Source organism: Triticum aestivum, chromosome 2D (assembly GCF_018294505.1).
Source record: "Triticum aestivum cultivar Chinese Spring chromosome 2D, IWGSC CS RefSeq v2.1, whole genome shotgun sequence".
Classification (NCBI taxonomy): domain Eukaryota; kingdom Viridiplantae; phylum Streptophyta; class Magnoliopsida; order Poales; family Poaceae; genus Triticum; species Triticum aestivum.
This window is the reverse complement of record NC_057799.1, coordinates 244,636,161-244,640,740: the sequence shown is the minus strand read 5'-3', so window position 1 is coordinate 244,640,740 and position 4,580 is coordinate 244,636,161. Positions and strand designations below refer to the sequence as shown.

Here is a 4,580-nt window from a genome sequence, read left to right as displayed (position 1 = left end):
CGTCCATGTTGCACAATTGTAACTACTCCCTCCATCTCAAAATTCTTGTCTTAGATTTGTCTACATACGGACGTATCTATTTATGTTTTAGTGTTAGATACATCTGTATCTAGATAAATCTAAGACAAGAATTTTGGGACGGAGGAAGTACAACCATAAACTTGTAGTAAAATTTTAAACATACAATATTTTTTTCATGAATACAGAGTTGCAATTGCTGCAAAGCGACTTGAACTACAGTATAAATTTCACATCACATGATACAACATGAAGCAACGTTAACCTAGAAAAGAGACAGCAGGCAACCTACATTTATTATCAATAGATAGAAAATATTTCACTTTAGAAACAAAATAATTTTATAATCTATACATGCCCATGATCTTAACACATAAACATATTCAGAAATAAGCCCAGAACAAATAAAGTGACCTCGCTATACATACAGAATGAGCGCTTCTAGTACCGACAACTACATAACCTCCACAACTTCCATAGTAGCCTAGGGCGTTGGGCACTTGAAGATTTGAAAGCCTGGCAAGCTGAAAGCTACATGCATCACAAAAAAAACATCAGCAACTTATTACACAAATAACCAAAGTTTGAGATACATCGTTGCTGCTTCACAGTCAAGGACTATAGTAACTGTAGATAGAATTTTGGTACAAAGGTTGTGTATCAGTAATAATCTAAAAGGGCCCAAACTATAGGGTAGTTCTAATTTTCAAGTCATTCTAACGATTCCGGTTTATTTTAAGATATACATCAGATGGTTCCTATTCCCTAAATTGCAAACCCAATGTAGCTCCATGTCGCTGTTTCTCACCTCCTCACTCACCGAGCAGATCAAGCAGCAACACACAAGTCTCACGGCTGTTCTATCTCTCCATGTGTGTCACTCCCATTTCTCACTAACAAAACTAAAAAGAACATGTCCTCTCTATCCTTTATTGTCTACAGAAGGTCTAGTAAAGTATTGAAGGCTACATCTCTTGAAGGAGAGATAACACTCACAATATTGTAGGCTACATATATTTCATGATAAAGAGCCTGTGTTGCAATGCGATAAATCAAGACACAATCGTCTTAATTCAAATAATGTGCATCCCACCGTGTTGCAATGATAAAGAGCCTGTGCGTTGCAATGTGTCTATATATAAGGATTATAAATAATGTGCATCCCACCGTCTTAATTCAAATTAAATAAAATTGATTGCTCATTGGACTTACGATTACATGACACAATCTTAGAGGCCACAATTTAATCACAAGACTTAGTTTAAATTTAGCGATTGAAACATCCATTATCCAACACTTAAATACAAACCGTGGCTCGGTTTTGGTTTGAAATTTTATTTTAGTCATAAATACGTGCAAGCACAACACTAAATTAGAAATGGTTCTGAAATTAACATGGCATTTGACTGTTTCGGTAGAATACATAAACCATTTTAATCTAAATAAAACAATGAACAATTACCAATATAATTGAGGTGCTTAGCCACGTAATCTATGATCTGCCTTGAATTGCATTGCAAAAAGCCTCTCCACATCTACTATATCTAAATAGCTAGCCCCCACTACTAGGAATTCTCTTGCTTCTCCTTAAGCCACATCACCCGAATTAATTTAGCCGTTGGATATACTAGATCAATCAACAATATCCATTCGATCTACACACTAGAGCTGATGCACAAACAACACATTTACTAACGGCCACATGCATGCAAATGCATGTAGTGACTGCTGTGAGTGTTTTAATCAAGACAAAAAACTGACCCATGCATGCAACTCATAGGCGTTCGTTTCATACTCAAGTGCTCTATGAAAGAAAAGTGAGGCGTGCTTTCATATTTATTTTGTTTTCGTCCAAATTTGAACTTATACGTAGATACATGCATTTATTTATTTATTTGTAAAATACTGATAAACAGATTATCTTACTACAGCAGAAACTATAAAGACACTAGCTAGGTCGATTACTTCAATGCAATTTTTATTTCATGCAAAATCCCGCTGCAACGCGCGGGGCACATATCCTGTAACAAAGCATCACCAATAATCTTTACATTTATGATAAAAGCATATCCCAAGGTATTACTGTTGGCAAGCACAGAACAAAATCAAATATGAGCGTTTTCTACCGTGCAGATCAGATTGCAATAAACTACCGTGGATTACGGCAAATGCATGAGCTTTTTGATCGAGATGCTCACCACTAATTTTCCTCGGTAATCAAACAGTATGGCATGCAAACCAGAAAGCAGAAAATAATTCAAAACCTCAAGCAAATATACGTCACTTTCTTAGCCCCATCTCATTTGTACAGACTTCTGATGAACGAAATAGGATAAACTTGTACAAGAAAGGAGAATGTACTTACTTAATTTGATGTAGCAACTTCTATAAAGCAGATGATAGGGAAAACAGGAAATGCAAGGAAAAAAATGCAAGCAAGATGCAAGTAACAACAGAAACTAATTCACGGAGTTGGATCCGCATCTTGTGAACCGGCTTTTGGAAGGGGTGGAGGCACCTACCTTGAAAGACAGGGAAAGTCACGCAAATCTATGTCATTCTCTCGGTCCAAACTCCTCTATACAGACTTTCCGATGAACATAATAGAACCAACCCACGTGCTTTTCTACGGAACAATCGCCGGTTTCTAGAACAATCGCATGTTGCATGATGTTTACATTAGATTTCCATGAAAGGTCAAGTAGACGTAGACAATGCTAAGGGAAATAGCTTCAGTTGTTCAACTTTGTTTTGCTAACACTTCTAATTTCTGAAGGACCATGGCTACTCTAGTAAATAACACTACTACAAACCCCAAAAGATCTCTTGGTTTTTAACCAGCTGATTCAAAGACCGAGGGAGCCGGATTAGAGTTTTTTGGTCCTTGTGGCCCGTTGTATGCATACAATTCACGTATTTTTGAGACACACCATACCTTCATGAATGAAAAGTCAATCTTGCATTTTCGTCAAAATAAAGATCTCTTAGTTTTTAAGGAAACAATCTAAAGCTGATATGTAATTTGAAGTATGAAATTTTTATTACTCAAACAGTATATAGTATCTGCTAAATATGCATAGTATAATTATACCTCAAGTAATGTGCTGGCAGGAAACATAATGTTTTCAAAATGTCTGTACTATGATAAGGAACCTGCGCTCAATTCTGCAAAGGAAAGGCACCCTCCGTCGATCCGCCATGAACACCACTGGCCATCTAAATGCTCTGACCCACGGAGGAGAAACGAGCAGTTGAGAGAAGCATAATTATAGGAAGTGTCTAAACTACGCCTGCCGTTGCTTGCCTGAAAATAGATCACATTTTCGTAAAGTCTGGGTGTGTGACACATAGTGTAGAAAATCACATGCATGCATGCACTCATAATTATAGGAAGTGTTTAAACTGCATGCATACTTGGCCACCCAGATTTAGTTGAGATGACAAGAACATGCATGCACACACAAAACTGGTATTAGTATTGACAGGGTCACCTTACCAGAAGATCGACAGTATAAGCTTACCAAAAATCTACACGTCGATAACCATGTACCGGAGAGACAAATTGATTATGATATTACAGGCTCATTTGTGTTTCGATCATTTGGATGGCAACTTAAATCCTTTTATGCAGGAGTTAGAAATAATTCAGCTAGCTGATATCACATCCTCTTAATATTGTTCTACAAGAGTACAACACTTACATTTTGATCGAGGCCACAGGAATATTATCCAACAGATTGGGCTAATGTCTGATTTTCACCAGAAACTCCATGAATCGATCACCTTGCTGAACAACCCAAGTCAGTAACAAGTGATAGCTCAACGCTGACAGAGAAGACAATAGCCCAGACGTATGCCGGCATCCAAACCAAAACTCTGAACTTTTGCCAACCAGCACGTATACTACACACGTAATCCCCAATCAAATGTAGAGCAGAGAGGAGGAAGGAGGAGGGGATGAACTCACCATTGCCCGTCGTTACCCGTAGCAAACCACCACCAGGGATCAGGAGACGCGGCCGTGGAGGAAAACGAGGAGAAGGCCGGGGTGAGCTCCTCCATGGATTCAGCGGCGACAACCATGTCCACCTCGCTGGCGTCGTTGGTGGTGGCCAGGGAAGCTGCGTCGGTTGTGTCCACGGCCAGATCCGTGGAGCACGACTACGGGAGGTCGGAGAGGGAGAAGAACGACGAAGGTGGAGGTCCCCCTCCATTGATCTAGCGACGGGAACGGATCCAGATCGGGGCAAAGGCGATGTTCCTCCTCGATGCAGGGCATGGCCTTGCGCCGCTCCTCGCTGCCGCAAGGTAGCAACGCCCTGCCACGGGGTTCCGCAATGGCGGCGGCGTCATCGTTCCACGAGTCGGGGGCCTCCCACAGCCGCTCCACCCACTCAGCGACGCGGCCTCCCCACTCCCCTCCTCACTTCTCGCAGCACAAGTCGGCGGCTAGGGTTAGTCGCAGGGATGGAACGGCGAGGAGGTGTTGCGGGGTCAACAGGGTAGACAAGGTCGGAGCCGCGCTGGTGGCGGCCGACGCGAGAGCCGGATGGCGTCGGCCA

General features: G+C 41.2%; 1 long non-coding RNA gene across 1 annotated transcript; it reads right to left on the bottom strand.

The window, feature by feature from the left end:
- Positions 1 to 293: 293 nt before the first annotated feature.
- LOC123052673 (uncharacterized) lies at positions 294 to 4,574 on the bottom strand. Its single transcript, XR_006424908.1, has 2 exons — positions 3,986 to 4,574; positions 294 to 3,805 (listed from the first exon to the last, which is right to left on the bottom strand). It is a non-coding gene; the product is annotated as an uncharacterized lncRNA (long non-coding RNA).
- Between the last annotated feature and the right edge of the window lie 6 nt (positions 4,575 to 4,580).